Source organism: Schistocerca nitens, chromosome 12, assembly GCF_023898315.1.
Source record: "Schistocerca nitens isolate TAMUIC-IGC-003100 chromosome 12, iqSchNite1.1, whole genome shotgun sequence".
Lineage (NCBI taxonomy): Eukaryota > Metazoa > Arthropoda > Insecta > Orthoptera > Acrididae > Schistocerca > Schistocerca nitens.
In genome coordinates, this window is record NC_064625.1 from 27,245,588 (window position 1) to 27,268,492 (window position 22,905).

Below are 22,905 nucleotides of genomic sequence, written 5' to 3' on the forward strand. Positions count from 1 at the left end.
TTGGAGAATTCGTCTTCTGTTCTTTCGGGTCAGTTCTCATAGTTTCAAACAGGGCTGTGTTTGAGCATGAGTCGAACTGTTCAAATAGTTTAGGTCATAATTCGGAAAATCTACGATTCTGTTCGATCTTTGGTTGACCTCCAGTCTAGTGATTTTTGTTGGTACTATATACAAGACCTGCCTCAGAGTTTTTACGGTACTGTTGATTTCAATAATGAAAATAACTGCGAAGTACCGACTAAAATGTCCTCTAGGTCACATTTAATATATAACAACGGCAACTAATGAGTAAATAAGAGTTTGCAATCACGTTTCTGTTAAATCTTCGACCTTTCGCTCTTACCGCAATTTAGTGACGTTAGATAGTACGGGTATTGGTGCTGTAATTCACCCTCGCGATAGGGATTACAGACAGTTTGCCAAGATATATTTCGTTTTTAGGTAATTAATTATTATAAAAATCAAATACAAGCAGTGACATCCTTACTTCTGAGGGCTTTCACTTCGTCTGCCGCCACCAGCAACCATAATGGCGGGGACAGCCTGAGGACGGTTTCCGGAAAGGGCCGAAACCGGTTGCTAACGAATAAAACTCTGAAAACGCAACTGACACTGCTTTTATTTGATTTTTTAGTATTTTATACCGATCGATGCTTTGCTTCAATTACAGAATGCTGTATAAAATTTAATTTTTCGTTAATTTTCCCTATTGTTTCATCTGAGTGTAAAATTTTGAAGTACATCGATCAAGTAATTTTCAAGATGTTTGGCAACAGCGTTTCTCCTTTATATATTTATGTATGTATTTACATATTGTGTGTATTAAAAGATATACAGCCTGTATCTGTCCTGAATGAGATTTTCACTCTTCAGCGGAGTGTGCGCTGATATGAAACATCCTGGCAGATTAAAACTATGTGCCGGACCGAGACTCGAACTCGGGACCTTTGCCTTTCGCGGGCAAGTGCTCTACCGTCTGACCTACCCAAGCACGGGTCACGCTCCGTCCTGCCCTGTTGTTCATTAGGGGATGGAGTCGAAATTTTAAGTAAATCGATCAAGAAGTTTTAGAGACTTTTGGTAACAATCTTTATATATTACATACATACACGTTTCAAGTCAGATTACGAAGTCTTATGTAGACAGTGATCTTCCTGTTGTCCTGAAGGTAAAGTGTGCAAAATGTTTCGTCAAGATCGGAATAAAACTGAAGATTTATATGAAATACAGACAAGAAAAGATACTTTTCTTCATATGCGCTGAAGCGCTAAAGAAGCTGGTAAAGGGATGCGTATTCAAATACAAATATACGGCGTTGCTATCGGCAACGCCTATATAAAACAAGCGTCTGACACAGTTGTTAGATCGGTTACTGCTGCTACAATGGCAAGTTATCAAGATTTTGGTGAGTTTGAACGTGGTGTTATTGTCGGCGCACGAGCGATGGGACACAGCATCGCCGAGGTGGCGATGAAGTGGGCATTTTCCCGTTCGACCACTTCACGAGTGTACCGTGAATATCAGGAATCTGGTAAAACACCTAATCTCCGCCTGACTGAAGAAATCGTTCAGAGTGACAGAAGTGTAACCCCTCCGCAAATTGCTGCAGATTTCATTGCTGGGCAGTGAACAAGTGTCAGTGTGCGAACCGTTCAACGGAACATAATCGATGTAGGTTTTCGGAGCCGAAGGCTCACTCATGTACTCTTGATGAATGCACGACACAAGGCTTTACTCCTGGCCTGGGCCCGTCAACACAGACATTGGACTGTTGATGAATGGAAACATGTTGCCTGGTCGGATGAGCCTCGTTTCAAATTGTATCGAGCGGATGGACGTGTACGGGTGTGGAGACAACCTCAAGAATTCATGAACCCTGTATGTCAGCAGAGAGCTGTACAAGCTGGTGGAGGCTCTGTAATGGTGTGGGGTGTGTGCAGTTGGAGTGATATGGGACCCCTGATACCTCTAGATACGATTCTGACAGGTGACACGTACATAAGCATCCTGTCTGATCATCTGCATCCATTCATGTCCATTGTGCATTCCGACGGACTTGGGCAATTCCAGAAGGACAATGGGACACCCCAAACGTCCAGAATTGCTGCAGAGTGGCTCCAGACCAGTGTTCCACTGGTCTGAGTTTAACCACTTCCTCTGGCCACCAGATTACCCAGACATGAACATTATTGAGAATATGTGGGACGCCTTGCAACGTGCTGTTCACAGATGTTCAAATGTGTGTGAATTCCTGAGGTCAGCGGTCCCCAGACTTACACACTACTTAAACTAACTTATGCTAAGAACAACATTGGCACCCATTCTGGAGGGAGGACTCGAACCTCCGGCAGAAGAGATCACCACCCTCTCGTACTCTTACGGATTTACAGACAGCTCTGCAGGATTCATGGTGTCAGTTCCCTCCAGCACTACTAAAGACAATAGTCGAGTCCATGCCACGTCGTGTTGCGGCACTTCGGCGGTGGCCCTACACGATATTAGGCAGGTATACCGGTTTCTTTGGTTCTTAAATGTGAGAGATATAAAGCCTATGTCTGCCCAGATGTTCATTAGGGGATCGGCCAAGAAGTTTTAGAGAATTTTGCTAACATCCTTTGCCCTTTATACAGGGTGTTACAAAAAGGTACGGCCAAACTTTCAGGAAACATTCCTCACACACAAATAAAGAAAAGATGTTATGTGGACATGTGTGGAAACGCTTAATTTCCATGTTAGAGCTCATTTTAGTTTCGTCAGTATGTAGTGTACTTCCTTGATTCTGATGATCAAATTGTCAATTTTCACAATCAATATTTGTGGGCTGACGAGAATCCGCACGCAATTGTGCAATCACGTCATCAACACAGATTTTCTGTGAACGTTTGGGCAGGCATTGTTGCTGATGTCTTGATTGGGCCACATGTTCTTCCACCTACGCTCAATGGAGCACGTTATCATGATTTCATACGGGATACTCTACCTGTGCTGCTAGAACATGTGCCTTTACAAGTACGACACAACATGTGGTTCATGCACGATGGAGCTCCTGCACATTTCAGTCGAAGTGTTCGTACGCTTCTCAACAACAGATTCGGTGACCAATGGATTGGTAGAGGCGGACCAATTCCATGGCCTCCACGCTCTCCTGACCTCAACCCTCTTGACTTTCATTTATGGGGGCATTTGAAAGCTCTTGTCTACGCAACCCCGGTACCAAATGTAGAGACTCTTCGTGCTCGTATTGTGGACGGCTGTGATACAATACGCCATACTCCAGGGCTGCATCAGCGCATCAGGGATTCCATGCGACGGAGGGTGGATGCATGTATCCTCGCTAAAGGAGGACATTTTGGACATTTCCTGTAACAAAGTGTTTGAAGTCACGCTGGTACGTTCTGTTGCTGTGTGTTTCCATTCCATGATTAATGTGATTTGAAGAGAAGTAATAAAATGAGCTCTAACATGGAAAGTAAGCGTTTCCGGGAACATGTCCACATAACATATTTTCTTTCTTTGCGTGTGAGGAATGTTTCCTGAAAGTTTGGCCGTACCTTTTTGTAACACCCTGTATATTACATACATACAATTCGGAGTAGGTATTAAAATACGTGGAGAAGAAATAAAAACTTTGAGGTTTGTAACAACAACAACTGTACATATAATAATTTTTTTCTTCTGATTTTCGTTAAATTAGTGTAATCGATGTTCTGATTTCATTTCTTTTTCTTTTCATGCCATGATGTTAAAGGAACTGTAAACAATTTTCGATGTGAATATTAATGTTTATGTGAAATTGCAAGCAATATTATAACAAAATGGAAATGTAAGGAATGTTGAAACTGTTGTAAGATGTTAAAGTTGTATTTATGCGCCTGGTCCATACGTAGGCAATGTATTGGGATATGTGGAATGCAAAACCTTTGGTGAATACCCTGTCTGTAGGGGAGCGGTAAAAGGTGGATGGCAGGCGAGCGCGGGAAAATGCACACGGGCGCGGCACGGCATAAAGGGCTCAGCAGTAGTAGTCGGAGTTGGGCATCGGTCTGAGAAACACGCTCTGGATCGAAGAGTCTCTCCTGGAAAACGTGATTTCATTGAGCCTCGGATGTGCCGTTTCCGACGACTATACAGCATGGCTATATTCCATAGGCACTAAAGGGAAAAGTATTGCGACGCTAAGAAGAAGCAAAGTGCCGATACATCAAGAGCCATAGCTGTGATTGTATGTGTGCTTTACGCCTCGCCATCTCGCCGCCCGCCAACCGCCGCATCGACACGAACAGGTTGAAACTTTTAGTACTGTATTCGTGTGGACCAGTGTTACTTTTGTTCCTGACTGTTCAATAACAACTTAACTTTTACCAGAACTGTCCTATCATTTAATTATCCTCATCACTAACCTAGACAGGGTCCTTTCCACATGTTGTGCAATCCGAGTGTCCCGAAATGAAGATTTAAAGTTTATAATACTTACCTGCAGAGCTAACTATGCTTAAAGAACTTTGTTGTTAATGAATATATAGGTCTGGCAAAGTTGGAAGATAATGTTGAAATTGGTTTAGTAATGAAGTTTAATTAATTTGAGACAAAAATAATGATAGTTAAATAAGCAAGAAATAAGACAAAAAGAGTAGTAACTCATGTATTGGAAATCTTGAGTGCTTAACGATTTCGATAAACTAAAATCTCAGTACAGTGATCATAACAGTTTCAGGGTCCCCCCCCCCTTTTTTCTTTTCTATTCATTTGACTTATGAAGTGTACTGAACTGATTTGACCAGCAAAGTTAAAGTTAATATAAAACCAAAATTTATTAGTGTATTACCTTTTTCAAAATTGACATTGTATGTGTGTTTCGAAAGTGCTGTTTCTAGGGTAGCCTATGCCCGATTTTAATCAGATCAATAGACAGTACGAAGTTTGTAGTAAACATTATAGTGTATTGTTGTGTATTTTTGGCTTGTCCATATTAGTACAAAAAATGAAATTATTAGTTCAGTAGATTTTCTGGTTCTAAAATTTACCATATTATGCAGTGTAGTTACGTGTTGTCTTGTATGAACGTACTTCAACTTGTACTGGGAAGAAACTCAGTTAATGCCTAAGTAGGCTGGCGACCGTATTATTAACAATTTGGTAGCATCTGCTGTGTTGTTTCTTGTCCGCCCTAACGTGTAGTTGCACTTCAGACTTGCTTGACGTATCATTGTTGTTACTGAGTGGGTGAAAGTCTGATTTTACCTCCATTCAGGTACGCGCGGTCAACATATATACCAAAATCCTTTCTTATAAGGTGAAGCCCGTCAACTTACCATAGTACAGGCTTTAATAAGTATCGAGCGGAGTAGCGTAGTGTTACAGGTTCGCCGATGACATTGTAATTCTGTCAGCAAAGGACTTGGAAGAGCAGTTGAACCGAAAGGACAGTGTCTTGAAAGGAGGATGTAAGATGAACATCAACAAAAGCAAAACGAGGATAATGGAATGTAGTGTAATTAAATCGAGTGATGCTGAGGGAATTAGATTAGGAAATGAGACACTTAAAGTAGTAAATGAGTTTTGCTATTTGGGGAGCAAAATAACTGACGATGGTCGAAGTAGAGAGGATATAAAATGTAGACTGGCGTGCGACTGCTACAGTCGCAGGTTAGAATCTTGCCTCGGGCATGGATGTGTGTGATGTCCTTGGGTTAGTTAGGTTTAAGTAGTTCTAAGTTCTAGGGGACTGATGACCACAGCAGTTGAGTCCCATAGTACTCAGAGCCATTTGAACCATTTTTGTAGACTGGCAATGGCAAGGAAAGCGTTTCTGTAGAAGAGGAATTTGTTAACATGGAGTATAGATTTAAGTGTCAGGAAGTCGTTTCTGAAAGTATTTGTATGGAGTGTAGCCATGTATGGAAGTGAAACGTGGACGATAAATACTTTGGACAAGAAGTGAATAGAAGCTTTTGAAATGTGGTGCTAGAGAAGAATGCTGAAGATTAGATGGGTAGATCATATAACTAATGAGGAGGTATTGAATAGGATTGGGGAGAAGAGACGTTTGTGGCACAACTTGACTAGAAGAAGGGATCGGTTGGTAGGACATGTTCTGAGGTATCAAGGGATCACCATTTTAGTATTGGACGGCAGCGTGGGGGGTAAAAATCGTAGAGGGAGGCCAAGAGATGAATACACTAAACAGATTCAGAAGGATGTAGGTTGCAGTAGGTACTGGGAGATGAAGAAGTTTGCACAGGATAGAGTAGCATGGAGAGCTGCATCAAACCAGTCTCTGGACTGAAGACCACAACAACAACACATATACGTTTCAAGACAGATTAAGAAATATTATGTAGACTTTGATCTTCCTGTTGTCGTGAAGGTAAAGTGTGCAAAATTTCGTCAAGATCTGAATAAAGCTGTAGGTTGTGTGAAATTAAAACGTATATGTATTGAGAAAATAGCAGCAACCGATCACGAAATCCGTCCTTTTATTACAGCAAATCTAGATTTCAGCTATTACACATTCCTCTTCAGCGGTACAAATTACAAGACGGGTGAAACAAGAGCAGAAATAAGATAGTTAACAACGCGTCGTAAGTGGAAACCGAAGCAACACACCGTTACATGACACACAACAGCAGACGACATTAGTCCAAAGTGTCATGTGGACTGTCTCATATCCGTTCCTATTACTGCTGTCTTGTAATTTTTAGCACTGAAGATGACTATGTAATACAGTAGTTGAAATCTAGATCTGCTGTTATAAAAGGACGTAATTCGCCATCGATTGATGCCGTTTTCTCCATTGTCTATATTCAACGATTGCTGTGCACAATGGGATCGTATGGATTCCAGCCCGCATCTCGTGGTCGTGCGGTAGCGTTCTCGCTTTCCACGCCCGGGTTCCCGGGTTCGATTCCCGGCGGGGTCAGGGATTTTCTCTGCCTCGTGATGGCTGGGTGTTGCGTGCTGTCCTTAGGTTAGTTAGGTTTAAGTAGTTCTAAGTTCTAGGGGACTGATGACCAAAGATGTTCCCATAGTGCTCAGAGCCATGGATTCCAGTCTGATTATAACCCTACATTGCTAGAGCCACGACACGTAACTTTAGTATTGAGAGAGGATTATACTGCATGGCAAGCGGATTACTTATGACTACCAAACTGGCGTAGGAAAGGAAGAATTCGCGTGTCTCAGTTTGTGCGTAGTTGTCGAATGCGTGGGCGTAGTGACTGAACATTGAATTTCGAAGTTCCGTAGCATGCAACACTGTCGACTGAGGCTTTTCGCTGGCCTCTCATTACAACTGAGAAAAAATATGAAAGCAGAACTGTAATGACCGACGGCCAACGTAACCTGAAGAAAGGTTAGCATTTACACTCTAGTTATTAGCAACCGGAGACATTTATGTTTGCCACTGTTTCACTTTTCAGTAGCTACTATACAGCGTGGTTCAATTAAACGGTACAGCGCAAATATCTCTGCAACAAAAAGAGATACTGTGAAACAACTTACACTGGTAAGGCAGGGGCTCATGAAAGTAAATACTACGAGACATTCTAAAACGTAAGCAAGTATTAGTTTGGACACAAATCTAGCTGTATTTTAAGGGGCACCCTTTATTATTTCTTACGCTTATACGCAACGCATATGAAATCGACCGTCGAATCGTCCTAGCAGTGTGCCTGTTTGGAGTACGGGTAAACACACTCTTAAAATTTTGTGCGTTCATGGAATTGCTACGACCGATATTCCAATGGTTCTGTGATAAACGAGTGGATACGCTCTCGATCGCAACGGAAACAATGTGACAGACTAGTCTTGCGATAGCAATTAATCGTAAGAGTTGTGTAAAAGCAGAATTTTTTTCATGTGTTCGTGTCTCTAACGCATTTGAAAACTACAAACACGTGTTTGATTTTTTTGAGATTTCAAAACGGCACGCAGCATAAGTCCAGCAATTTGCAATCTTTTTGTTTGAAAATTTAACCACAACTTTGAAGTAACATTTCAAAGTGAACCACATAGGGGGTTTTCGATTAGTTAATTTAGACAGTATTTATTAACAAATGACTGTCCTTTTTCGGTGAAAATTGAACGAACTTATTCAAACACTCGCAAAATGCAGAAAAATCAATATTTGTAACAGCCCCTACCTGATTTACTAGCTATACTCATGAAGATTACATAGATTTTTCTTCTTTTTTCCAGATTCGGATTGGCACCAGTTATATAGTGCCTGCCAGAGATCGCCTCAAATTCAACATGCCTGGAGAGAGTTGCTGCAGTTTCGTCATTTTCTCATACTTTCCGACAATTTTTTTTGTAATATACTTTAATATGTGTTCAATAACTACCGCAAGTATTACTTCTCTATTACCTTTCCTTCCACCGAAAAAAAATTGTCAGGAAAACTCTTGTTTTAGGCCGTTAGACTGGTGTTACCCCTTAAGTATGGTGAGCAACTGTAGCATTCACAAAGCAAATATTGGAGACATGTAATCAAGTTTGAGTGATTATATGAGGCAGCTGATTACTGGTACGGTCACCTGGTACAGCGCTTTCTGAAATCCAGAAGGGTATGGCGACGGCTCGCAGTAAACTCACACCTCATCTGCTTTTTACGTCCTCATTCCTTCGTCTGCCATGCGTTACTTACCTGATAAGGTAGCAGAATCAATTAGACTACTTCAGGATCCCCAATTTTGCTGCCGGCCGCAGTGGCCATGCGGTTCTAGGCGCTACAGTCTGGAACCGCGCGACCGCTACGGTCGCAGGTACGAATCCTGCCTCGGGCACGGATGTGTGTGATGTCCTTAGGTTAGTTAGGTTTAAGTAGTTCTAAGTTCTAGTGGACTGATGACCACAGAAGTTAAGTCCCATAGTGCTCAGAGCCATTTGAACTAATTTGAACCATTTTGAACCCAATTTTGCTGTTAAGTTTTCGCTGGTTGTTATGGTTTTAGTAGAGATGTACAGGGTGTTTCAAATATTACGCAATTTTAAACTGAGTGGTAAAATTTTGTTTTCAACTCTACAGTACTGTATTTATTCCTTTTAACATCGATTGTCATTCCGATTACGTGATCAGTTGTTGTTTGTGTATTTCAGGATCTCAGTTGCCACGGAGCGGTTCACAAAGGAGGAACGGGTTATCACTGTGAAAACCCTTTACAGAACCAGCGAATGCTATGCAGAGACTGTTCGTGGGCTTCGCGGGATCTACTGACGCAATAATGGTGCTACAGCATCAAAAGTTGTGCGGTTGACAAAGAAATTCGAGGAAGCCGGTTAAACTGCAAACATAAAATGGCCCGGACGAAACCGTGCGGGTAGTACGGAACAAAACATTGCTTTAGTGCAGTGTAGTGTGGCTGTCGGTCTCAACAAGTGGAAATTTCGACAGTCACTTTGTAAAGAATTTTGAAAAAGGTTCTTAATTTGCACCCATGCAAGACTCAGATGATGTAATATCTTAAACCCAGAGATCATTTGAAAGGAAGAAATTTCGCCCGGTGGGTTATCACCAAGAAAAAAGAGGAGAACAATTTTGCAAAAAGAATAATGTTCAGTAACGAGGCACATTTTCATCTCTGTGGGATCGTTAACCGACAAAATTGACGTATTTGGGATCAGGAAAACCATAGGGTTATCCAAGAGAGCCACGTGCATCCACTGCGAACCATAGCTTGGTGTGGCGTATGGGCATGTGGTGTTATTGGTCCCCCCCCCCCCCTTTTTTTAAGTTTTCAACAGTGACGCAGTAACAGTTAACATTGAGCGTTATCGTGAAATAGCCAGGAACAACTTCCGCCCTGGATGAAGTGGACACAGCCAATATTACGGTTTCAGCAGGACAGGGCTACGTGTCACACATCCCACGAGACAATAACCCCACTACCTGAAATATTCCCTCAGTCTGTAATCTCACTTCGTGGCGACTTGGAACGACCTCCATATCTTGTAACCTTACTCCATGTGACTTCTTCTTATAGGGTTATGTGAAGTCCGAGGTCTACGAGAACATACCACAAACAATTTTTTCAACTTAAGGAGGGGTAGGGCGTCAAACGAGTCGACTTGGAGCAGGAGAGGCATCACACGACATTTTAATTTCCAGTGTCTATACTTTTACAAATAAGTTCATAAAACTTTGTCAGCATCATCAGGAAGGATTCAGGATTCACACTCATTGCAGTGGAAGTTCGAAAACATAAAAAAATAAACGTGCGAAATTTCATCATTTTTTTCACTTACTAATGGCTGCATTTGTTGCTATAGGTTCACTTTTCTTCATAAGTTAGATAGATTTTTCGATGAATTTTGCACAGCATACATACCATACTTACAGGTGTATGAAACTCTAGAATTTATTTAATTTATTATGGAACGAATGAGCTGTTGTATTTTAAACTTCATGTTTAGAAAAAACACAAATTTTGTAGTTAATTACCTTAATTTTTACCACAGTTTTTAATAGATTTGGGAAATTCTAGAGTTTCATACACCTTTAAGTATGGTTTGTATGCTGTGCAAAATTCATCGAAGAATCTCTCTTAGTTATGAAGAAAAGTGTACCTATAGCAACAAATACTGACATTAGTAAGTGAAAAAAATGATGAAATTTCACAAGTAACAAAAATCATTTCGTTATGTTTTCAAACTTCCACTGCTATTAATGTGAATTCTGAATCCTTCCTGGTCATGCTGACAAAGTTTTATGAATTTATTTGTAAAAGTATAGACAGTGGAAATTAAAATGTCCTGTGGTGCCTCTCCTGCTCCAAGTCGGCCCGTTTGACGTCCTACCCCCCTTAAGGATGAAATTCAGTGACATCAACAGAGATGTCTGTGAAAGTTTCGTCACGAAGTTCGTAGACCGAGTAACTGCCGGCCGAGGCAGTAGAGGTGGGCATACGCCTGATACAATTTATAGCTCTTAAATGGGAGTGTACGCAGACAAAAAAAATTATTTCGATTCATTTTAGTTAATTGCTGCATTTATAAAAATTGCATAATATACGAAAGACCCTTAGAACTTGACCAGACTCTTTAATAACTTAATCTCTCCAACACATACACTCAAAAAACTTTTCATTTACCATTGCCACCACTAAAAGTTCCTCCAGACAGTGAAGTACAATTCCAGGACGACACATACGGAATAATAAGATCTCAGAATCGTAAGTAGAAACTTGCTCTCGAAAAGTTGTTTCTTAGCTAACAAAAAGTGAATAGCCAAACACTGTAACACACTGGTGTGCAAAAATTAAGGATGAAAGTAACCTCCGTATGAGGTTTTTTGCTGTCTTCGCTTATTATTGCTCGCGTAACAACTAGTATATTGATAAATGCATAAGATTAATACACTCCTGGAAATGGAAAAAAGAACACATTGACACCGGTGTGTCAGACCCACCATACTTGCTCCGGACACTGCGAGAGGGCTGTACAAGCAATGATCACACGCACGGCACAGCGGACACACCAGGACCCGCGGTGTTGGCCGTCGAATGGCGCTAGCTGCGCAGCATTTGTGCACCGCCGCCGTCAGTGTCAGCCAGTTTGCCGTGGCATACGGAGCTCCATCGCAGTCTTTAACACTGGTAGCATGCCGCGACAGCGTGGACGTGAACCGTATGTGCAGTTGACGGACTTTGAGCCAGGGCGTATAGTGGGCATGCGGGAGGCCGGGTGGACGTACCGCCGAATTGCTCAACACGTGGGGCGTGAGGTCTCCACAGTACATCGATGTTGTCGCCAGTGGTCGGCGGAAGGTGCACGTGCCCGTCGACCTGGGACCGGACCGCAGCGACGCACGGATGCACGCCAAGACCGTAGGATCCTACGCAGTGCCGTAGGGGACCGCACCGCCACTTCCCAGCAAATTAGGGACACTGTTGCTCCTGGGATATCGGCGAGGACCATTCGCAACCGTCTCCATGAAGCTGGGCTACGGTCCCGCACACCGTTAGGCCGTCTTCCGCTCACGCCCCAACATCGTGCAGCCCGCCTCCAGTGGTGTCGCGACAGGCGTGAATGGAGGGACGAATGGAGACGTGTCGTCTTCAGCGATGAGAGTCGCTTCTGCCTTGGTGCCAATGATGGTCGTATGCGTGTTTGGCGCCGTGCAGGTGAGCGCCACAATCAGGACTGCATACGACCGAGGCACACAGGGCCAACACCCGGCATCATGGTGTGGGGAGCGATCTCCTACACTGGCCGTACACCACTGGTGATCGTCGAGGGGACACTGAATAGTGCACGGTACATCCAAACCGTCATCGAACCCATCGTTCTACCATTCCTAGACCGGCAAGGGAACTTGCTGTTCCAACAGGACAATGCACGTCCGCATGTATCCCGTGCCACCCAACGTGCTCTAGAAGGTGTAAGTCAACTACCCTGGCCAGCAAGCTCTCCGGATCTGTCCCCCATTGAGCATGTTTGGGACTGGATGAAGCGTCGTCTCACGCGGTCTGCACGTCCAGCACGAACGCTGGTCCAACTGAGGCGCCAGGTGGAAATGGCATGGCAAGCCGTTCCACAGGACTACATCCAGCATCTCTACGATCGTCTCCATGGGAGAATAGCAGCCTGCATTGCTGCGAAAGGTGGATATACACTGTACTAGTGCCGACATTGTGAATGCTCTGTTGCCTGTGTCTATGTGCCTGTGGTTCTGTCAGTGTGATCATGTGATGTATCTGACCCCAGGAATGTGTCAATAAAGTTTCCCCTTCCTGGGACAATGAATTCACGGTGTTCTTATTTCAATTTCCAGGAGTGTATATCATCCGCAGCCCGCGTCCACCTGTAAAACGCATCATAAAATCTGCTGCTCTGCCCTGCAATCCCGAAAGCCGAAAGAAATAATTTTAGTTCACTATAACCTGTCCGCTTCTTCGCGGTATGATTGGTTTCATGTAATGCAGTTTGAATGCGCCACGGCAGCGGCTCGTTCGTTCGTAGCGCAGCTCTGCACCACGAATAAAATGTCTTAAAAGGATGGGATAAAATACCAGGCAAGCTTATTACAAATCATAATGCAAGTTTTCACTAAGTAACTCTGTTCAAAACACTTAGACAGATTAAATTCTTACACACCTTTACAAATCAATACCTAATGGCGTCCTTCTCTCAATGTTGACAAATGAATGCTGCACAAGCATACAATATAGCGTCACAGGCTCTTCCTACTCACGTAACTCCAAGAAGACGACAGAGACATTAATGCTCGGTCACTACTATTTATACTCGTTGTGATATTGTTTGATATTTAATAAGTATCGTCTGTGGCGGTTTCAGTACTCGGCGACACAGGTATTATCTTTAAAAAAAATCGGTACGTAATTCTAAACAAGTATAAAACATGACACATAATGGTTTGTCTTTATTACATAAAGTTCACACAATCATTGTCCACGCAGAAATAAAATTACCATTATCTAGTTCAATTTTTTTTTTTTTTTTACCACATATAATATGTGTTTTGCCAGGAGACGTTACAGGTTTGATTGCTAAGTAACATAGCTTGTTGAAACTTGGACAATACATAGAAAGACTTGCTACAGTATAGTACAGAAGATAGTTGAAGGAATACACAATGGGAGGAAGAGAGATGACACACTTATACAAAAGGCAGGGCATGGTTGTTAATAGGTTGTGTGGTCACCGTGGGCTGCAACGTGCTCCAATGCTGGCCACGAGATTGCTACGGAGTTGTTGTGTGGAAGCTTCCCATCCCTCCACCGGCGCGGGCTGACAACTGTTAGATGGTCGTTGGTGCATGTGGGCGTCCAGCAGTACGTATCTTCAACGCATCCCAGACACGCACGATGGTATTTAAGTCGGACGGGCAGGCCAATTCAGTCGCTGAACATCCTCTCGTTGAAGAGTTTTCTCCCCTGCGCTGTGCGCTGTTCTGGGCCTGCCTGGAGATTTCAGATCAAGTGCACTTCCTGTTGCTTCCAGGTTTTCCAACGATAACCAAACTGCATTTGCCGATGGTACAGGATCGCTCCGTCTGAGGTTGAAGCCACGACGGTGTTTCCATGTAGCAGCCGGACCACAGTCAAAAAATGGTTCAAATGGCTCTGAGCACTATGCGACTTAACTTCTGAGGTCATCAGTCGCCTAGAACTTAGAACTAATTAAACCTAACTAATCTAAGGACAGCACACACATCCATGCCCGAGGCAGGATTCGAACCTGCGACCGGAGCGGTCGCTCGGCTGCAGACTGTAGCGCCTAGAACCGCTCGGCCACTGCGGCCGGTGCACCACAGTCACAGCACGTTCAGGCCCACTCCAGCGCTCCAGCACATGGCGAACCAGCTGAAGCGTATGACAAACCAGTGGTGAAGCTCTTCATAGGCTTCTGAGGCTTAGCCCAGACAAAAATTTGAAGAAAACTTACAATCAGAGTTAGAATATACTCTGTCTGACAATTGCTAAGATACACAGACATTGTGGAACAGGAAGAATTACAGACAGTCCACCAGCTTAGCTGAGTGGTTACGTGCTTTCCTCCCATGCAACGAGCCCGGGTTCGATTCCCGGCCGGGTTGGAGATTTCCCCCACTCATGGACTGGGCGTTGTCTTGTCCTCATCATCATTTCATCCTCATCTCCGGCACGTGAGTGTAGGGCAGTCGAAGCCAGTAGCGACCCATGACCTCATATCAACTTGAGATTTTTTTTATACATGTCATTCATTTCCAAATTTTATTGATTATTTACAAAGAATTTAACTGTGTGCAAAATTTAATAGGTAAGGATTTTAATGAGATAGATATAAATATGTTATGACATAGCGAATAACTTTGTTGCATTATGAATGATATGTTTTCTGTTTGTACGAAAGAAAAACTTCCGGGTTGCTCGTGTGCGCGATCAAGTAGTCGTCGAGTGCGGATCTGCTGTAACTTTCATGAATGGGCGTAGAATTGTTAATCTACAACCTGCAGTTGATGTAACAATTACTCTAGGGAACCACGGCCCGACTTTGGTGCGAATAAATCGCGCGCGAATTCTCAAATATCCAGGCGGAGTTTAAGATACACGGCTGGATATCGGGCATTACCCTCGCGTGTGTGATTCAGTAACATTAACCGGACTTGATAATAACTATACGAGTGGCACAGTAATCGTCTTGATGCTTAAAGCAAGCGAGAAACGATGTACTGTCGGGACACGACAAATATTAATCATTACATAGTCAGCTTGTTGATACGTTGCTTAGCAACTCATAAACGGACAGTGATAGAATTACTGAAACGATCTATTAAGTATTAATGAGCACCACACACACATTAGAAACTAAGTACTCTAACTGTGAGTGACATCTGCATTGGATGAGTTTTTTTTCAGCTAATTGGTATTAATAAACTTCTTTCTGCTACAGAAGATTGCTGAAGATTATATGGGTAGATCACATAACTAATGACGAGGTATTGAATAGAATTGGGGAGAAGAGGAGTTTGTGGCACAACTTGACTAGAAGAAGGGATCGGTTGGTAGGACACGTTCTGAGGCATTAAGGGATCACCAATTTGGTACTGGAGGGCAGCGTGGAGGGTAAAAATCGTAGAGGGAGACCAAGAGATGAATACACTAAGCAGATTCAGAAGGATGTAGGCTGCTGTAGGTACTGGGAGATGAAGAAGCTTGCACAGGATAGAGTAGCATGGAGAGCTGCATCAAACCAGTCTCTGGACTGAAGACCACAACAACAACAACAACAAACTTCTTTCGAGGTTGGAACTTCATCAATGGTGTCGCGCTCATTCAGTTTAGTAGAACGATCGATAGTACTAGCTACGCTACTATTTACAGTGTTAAAAGAAAAGAGAGCACATACCTGTTTCTTTTTTCTTTTGAGAAATATTCGTACTTCAGTTGTCAGTCTTTTCAAACCAGAGGCACGAGTGATGCTCCCTCACAGCATACGATATCGTGAGCCACCACACACATGTGCCCCCTTCTCACTACATTTCTGCATTGAAAACGTAAGATAATATAGCCGTGGTACGAAGAAGGAAGAAAGAAGAGGAAAGATCAGCGAAACAAACGGAGTAAAGAGAGAAGGGGAGGTCACACAGTCGACCAGCTTAACTGAGTGGTTACGTGCTTCCCTCCCATGCAACGAGCCCGGGCTCGATTCCCGGGCGGGTTGGAGATTTTCCCCACTCATTGACTGGATGTTGTGTTGTCCTCATCACTGGCATGCGAGTCGCCCAATGTGGCGTCGATTGAAATAAGACTCGCACTCGGCGGCCGAACTTCCCCGGATGGGGCCTCCCGGCCAGCAATGCCATAATATCATCTCATTCCAATTACAGACAATGATGGATGACATGAAGCACAGTACATACGTAATATACGTAGAGAGGTATATTTAATTACCTCAAGGACTCACACCTAGTGAGTACGTGGCTGGCGCCACGGGGCCCCATCTGAGTCGTGGCAATGCTTCCACTTACTTATGCCAGGCTCCTCACTTTTATCTTTCCTATTTGGCCACCCTCGGCCGACTCTTGTTCTTTTCCGACCCTGACGCTATTAGGTTTTCAGGGATAGGGATCTTTCATTTCCCAACCCATACTTCGGACGCGCGGGATTAGTCGAGCGGTCTAAGGCTCTGCAGTCATGGACTGTGTGGCTGGTCCCGGAGGACGTTTGAGTCCTCCCTCGGGCATGGGTGTGTGTGTGTTTGTCGTTAGGATAATTTAGGTTAAGTAGTGTGTAAGCTCAGGGACTGATGACCTTAGATCTAGAAAAGATAAGATCCAACAAAGAACAAATTGCCGAAATGCTGTCACTTGAGTTTCTGAACATATTCCGAGACAAAGAACCACCTGATAATGTCAACGAATACTGGAATATGCTGAAAGAAGGAAACGTTAAGGCAGGACAGAAAAATATAGGATATGTAAAAGGGAAAAGGGCAAAAAAACCATAGGTCACACAAGAAATGATTTCCAAAATTGAGGAGAGAAGAAAATTTAAAAACAAGAACACTGCAGATACAAGAAAGATGTTTTTTTTTTGGTCATCAGTCTACTGACTGGTTTGATGCGGCCCGCCACGAATTCCTTTCCTGTGCTAACCTCTTCATCTCAGAGTAGCACTTGCAACCTACGTCCTCAATTATATGCTTGACGTATTCCAATCTCTGTCTTCCTCTACAGTTTTTACCCTCTACAGCTCCCTCTAGTACCATGGAAGTCATTTCCTCATGTCTTAGCAGATGTCCTATCATATTGTCCCTTCTCCTTATCAGTGTTTTCCACATATTCCTTTCCTCTCCGATTCTGCGTAGAACCTCCTCATTCCTTACCTTATCAGTCCACCTAATTTTCAACATTCGTGTATAGCACCACATCTCAAATGCTTCGATTCTCTTCTTTTCCGGTTTTCCCACAGTCCAGGTTTCACTACCATACAATGCTGTACTCCAGACGTACATCCTCAGAAATTTCTTCCTCAAATTAAGGCCGGTATTTGATATTAGTAGACTTCTCTTGGCCAGAAATGCCTTTTTTGCCATAGCGAGTCTGCTTTTGATGTCCTCCTTGCTCCGTCCGTCATTGGTTATTTTACTGCCTAGGTAGCAGAATTCCTTAACTTCATTGACTTCGTGACCATCAATCCTGATGTTAAGTTTCTCGCTGTTCTCATTTCTACTACTTCTCATTACCTTCGTCTTTCTCCGATTTACTCTCAAACCATACTGTGTACTCAGTAGACTGTTCATTCCGTTCAGCAGATCATTTATCCTTTCACCTTGTATTTTAATTCCACTCCTGAACCTTTCTTTTATTTCTATCATTGCTTCCTCGATGTACAGATTGAAGAGTAGGGGCGAAAGGCTACAGCCTTGTCTTACACCCTTCTTAATACGAGCACTTCGTTCTTGATCGTCCACTCTTATTATTCCCTCTTGGTTGTTGTACATATTGTATATGACCCGTCTCTCCCTATAGCTTACCCCTACTTTTTTCAGAATCTCGAACAGCTTGTACCATTTTACATTGTCGAACGCTTTTTCCAGGTCGACAAATCCTATGAAAGTGTCTTGATTTTTCTTTAGCCTTGCTTCCATTATTAGCCGTAACGTCAGAATTGCCTCCCTCGTCCCTTTACTTTTCCTAAAGCCAAACTGATCGTCACCTAGCGCATTCTCAATTTTCTTTTCCATTCTTCTGTATATTATTCTTGTAAGCAGCTTCGATGCATGAGCTGTTAAGCTAATTGTGCGATAATTCTCGCACTTGTCAGCTCTTGCCGTCTTCGGAATTGTGTGGATGATGCTTTTCCGAAAGTCAGATGGTATATCGCCAGACTCATATATTCTACACACCAACGTGAATAGTCGTTTTGTTGCCACTTCCCCCAATGATCTAAAATCAAAGAAATATGTACCGAAGGTTAAATAATGAAATGCGAAAAGAAGCAGAGCAGTCTAGGAAAAAATGACTAAAACAGGAATGGTATGCAATTGAAGAACTGGACAGGAAGGGAAGATACGACTTACTCTATAACAGAGTAGACTATGACATAGGATCAAAACAGAGCAGGAAGTGCTGCTATGGAAATTTTGAGCAAAGACGAAGAGGTAGTGTACAAAGATCGTGACGATGTCCTCCAGAGATGGGGAGCGTATCTAAAAGAGCTATATGACACAGATCGCAAACCAGAAACTCTGGAACGCGAATCACTCAACAGTGTAAGTGATGACGAGAAAGGACCAACCGTCATAATGGAAGAAGTAAAGTATGCCATGGCTGCAATGAAAAATGGCAAAGCGGTAGGTACAGATATACTACCGGGAGAAATATTAAAATGCTTGAACCAAGATGGAATAAGACAATTATTTAGGTTATGTAGTAAAATATGACAGTGGTGAATGGCTTGAGGACTTTCTGACAACAGTAATGATTCCATTACCGAAAAAAAAACAAGGAACCAAGAAATGCAGTGAACACAGGACAATTAGCCTCATTTCACATTCAGGCAAAGTGATGTTAAGAATAATTAATAAGAGACTTGAAAAAGTAATGGAGGAGAATCTCGGCCAGGAGCAGTTTAGCTTTAGACGGAATACGGGCATCAGAGATGCAATAGGGCTCCTACTAATCTTGGGAGAAAGGTTTATTGAAAAAGGAAGAGAGCTTTATATGTGCTTTATCGATCTAGAAAAGGCATTTGACAATGTGGCTTGGGAGAAGCTGGCGACTATAATGTGGGAAAAGAGAGTGGACTGGAAAACCAGAAGACTTGTAAAATCATTGTATCTGAATCAAGAAGCCTCAGTTAAAGTGACAGGAGAAAGTACAAACTGGATCGGACTAGGAAAAGGAGTGAGATAAGGACGCTGTCTATCACAAACCATTTTCAACCTCTACTCGGAAAATATGACTGACAAATGCTCACTAGATGACAAAGGAGTAGAAATTGGAGGAAGAAGAGTAGCGTGTTTGAGGTTTGCTGATGACATGGTCCTTCTAGCCACAGGGGGAAAAAATTACAGGATTTAGTGGACACCATTCAAGCTAACGGAAAAAATTATGGAATAAAAATTAACACAAAGAAAACAAAAGTATTGGCACTAGGAGGAAATAAAGAAATAAAAATTATGCTGAATGGAGAAATATTAGAAAAGGCGAAAAAAGTATCTTGGAAGCAGGGTAGAGAAATTAAAACAAGGATAGCAATGGCAAAAGAGGCATTTTATAAGAAAAGGAGAATTTTCTGCAGTAGTCTGGGGAAATGACTCATAAAATGTTTTGTATGGAGTGGTCTTCTGTATGGCGCTGAAACGTGGAGTTTAAGGAAGAGAGGCTGGAGGCTTTTGGGACGTGTACATGGCGAAGGATGGAAAGAATATGGACAGAGCAAAAAATGAATAGGCACTGAGAAGAGTGGGAGAGAAAAGACAGTTACTAGATGTAATAAAAAGAAGAAAAAGAAATTGGATTGGGCATATGTTAAGAAAGAATGACGGACTGATAAAAACAGTTTTAGAAGGTTATGTAGAAGGGAAAAGGAAGCGAGGAAGGAAGAGATTTCAGATACTGGATGACGTGATGGACGATACAACATACAGCAGCCTTAAGAAGGAAGCAATGGATCACAGAAAATGGAGAAGCAAAGGACCTCCTAATACAGTAGAAAACTGATGATGATCATCATGGTATATTTAATTACGAAAATAGGTACAGATTTCATCATATGGGAGAGCAGGATAACAGACATAAAGATCGATATCGGACTTTCAGTAAGGAATACGCCCTCCTCGGGCACTAATGCAGATTTTGCACCTGTTATTCATACTGGTTACCAACCTGTTGAGAAGTGCTTGGGGATATTGTCCCACACCTCTCTGAAGGCGGTTTTCAGTTCTTGCACGATTCGGAGAAGGGTGTTCGTTGAAAACAGGTCTGCTAACAGCATTCCCAGCTTCATAGGGTTTAGGTCCTGAAAGTACGCAGCCCATTTCATATGTACAGTAACTTATGTCCACTTTCCAGTGTGTCCGACACCTCAGCGGTTCTGTGTTGGCGGCATCGTCCTCCATATAATCTCCCTCCAACACTGTAGTGATGCAGCAGTACCTCGCGGAAAGATCTGCAGCATTGTTTGACCATTGTGTATAATCAGTACTCACACCATAATGCCTAGGCCATAGCGACGACGATCGTGAAGATTGTGTGGTTCTCCTCTCTGTCCAAGCTGACTGGTGCCACAGCGAAGTGGCGTTTGTCGGGGAACATCACTCTGGACCGGTGTTCCTGACTCCAACCAACAAGCTCCCTGCACCTACAAACTCTTTCCCGACGATGGCGTGGTTGAACTGGGATCCGTTTAATAGCTTTCTGAGCATAAAAACCAGCCTCACTTAACCGCCGTGAAATGGTTCTGGGTGAGGCACTTTTACCGGTAGCAGTTGCAACAGCTGCAGCTATCTATTCAGGAGTGAGATGTATCTTCCTTTTCGCCTCTAGGGCTACATATACATCCACTTGCAGTGTGGTGGTCCATCCACAACCGCCGGCATACTTCCATATTGAATTTCCACCTTAATCGAAAAATGACACTTTTGGACACACCCATTACTGTGGCCACGGCTTCGAATCCAGCTGCTCGTCCACGATCGTAAACAATCAAATGACGTTTTGCAAACATCTTGCCACAATACACGGAATGTCGCGGTAATCTGTTCCACGACAACCATCATCAAACACCATAGTGCACACACATACACACACACACTCACACACAGACAGAGAGAGAGAGAGAGAGAGAGAGAGAGAGAGAGAGACAGAGAGAGAGAGAGAGAGAGAGAGAGAGAACTCGGGAACAAATGAACGCTGACGGGGATAGGACACACAACAACATCTTGTACACCGCGCATGCGACGTGAAAAGCCGATTCCAAAACCGAAATTTTTTTTTTCTTTATTGTGATTTGAAAACCTGTAGAACAGGTAGGCTGGCAGAGGCACAATACGCCGCTCTTCAGCCAAAGATAGCACAATGATATAAACAGAGAACATATATGACTTGGAAAAACGGCGGGAAAAAACAGTAGACACATGAACATAAAAAAACATGAAGCCGTTCACACTCGATGACAATCCACACTACAAACTGTTGACACGAAGCACAAACACGGAAGATGACGATGGCACTGGTGAACGATGGAGTGTGACGGTGAACACTGATCACTAAACATGACGGCACACACGAGACACTGATGGCGATGATCTCCGGCGCGCAAATGTCCACTTAGCGTGTGCGAGTCCGGGGACCTGCCAAGAGGGGAATAAGGAGGGGAGAACAAGGATGCCAATGGCTGAGGAGAGGGACAGGGGAGGGGAAGCCCGGGGGAGGAGTGGGGATAAATGGAGCAGGGAGGGAAGAGGGAGAGAAGGGAGGGAGGGTGCCCAGAGGAGCAAACACAGGAGGAGGGTGGGAGGATCAAAGTTGGTAGGAGGGGTAGATGGAGGGGAGGAGGGCATCAGCAGGGAGAGGGAGCTGGCGGAAGCCACCTTGGGAGAGGGTAAGGAGGGTGGAGAGATGGAGACCGGGTGGGATGTGGGAATACAGGCACGGCAGCAGGCGGGGGTGGGAGAGGATCGGGGAGACTAGCGGGTGAGGAGGATCGAGTTTGCGGGAGGTGTACAGGATCCATATCCTTTCAAGGAAAAGGAGGAGGTGGGGGAAGGGGATGAGATCGTACAGGATCCGCGTGGGGGAGGGGAGACGGATGCGATAGGCGAGGCAGAGAGCATGGCGTTCAAGGATTTGGAGGGATTTATAAAAGGTAGGGGGGGCGGAGATACAGGCCGGATGGGCATAACAAAGGATAGGGCGGATGAGGGATTTATAGGTGTGGAGGATGGTGGAGGGGTCCAGACCCCACATACGGCCGGAGAGGAACTTGAGGAGACTGAGTTGGGAGCGTGCCTTGGCTTGGATTGTCCGGAGATGGGGAGTCCAGGAGAGGCGACGGTCGAGGGTGACGCCAAGGTACTTAAGGGTGGGAGTGAGGGCGATAGGACGGCCATAGATGGTGAGATAGAAATCAAGGAGGCGGAAGGAAGGGGTGGTTTTGCCTACAATGATCGCTTGGGTTTTGGAGGGATTGACCATCAGCAACCACTGGTTGCACCAAGCGGTGAACCAGTCAAGATGGGATTGGAGAAGGTGTTGGGAGCGCTGCAGGGTGGGGGCAAGAGCAAGGAAGGCAGTGTCATCGGCAAACTGGAGAAGGTGGACGGGGGGCGACGGCGGCGGCATGTCCGCCGTGTACAAAAGGTACAGAAGGGGGGAGAGAACGGAGCCTTGGGGCACACCGGCGGAGGGGAAAAAGGTGTAGGAATCTGCATTATGGATGGTGACATAGGAAGGACGGC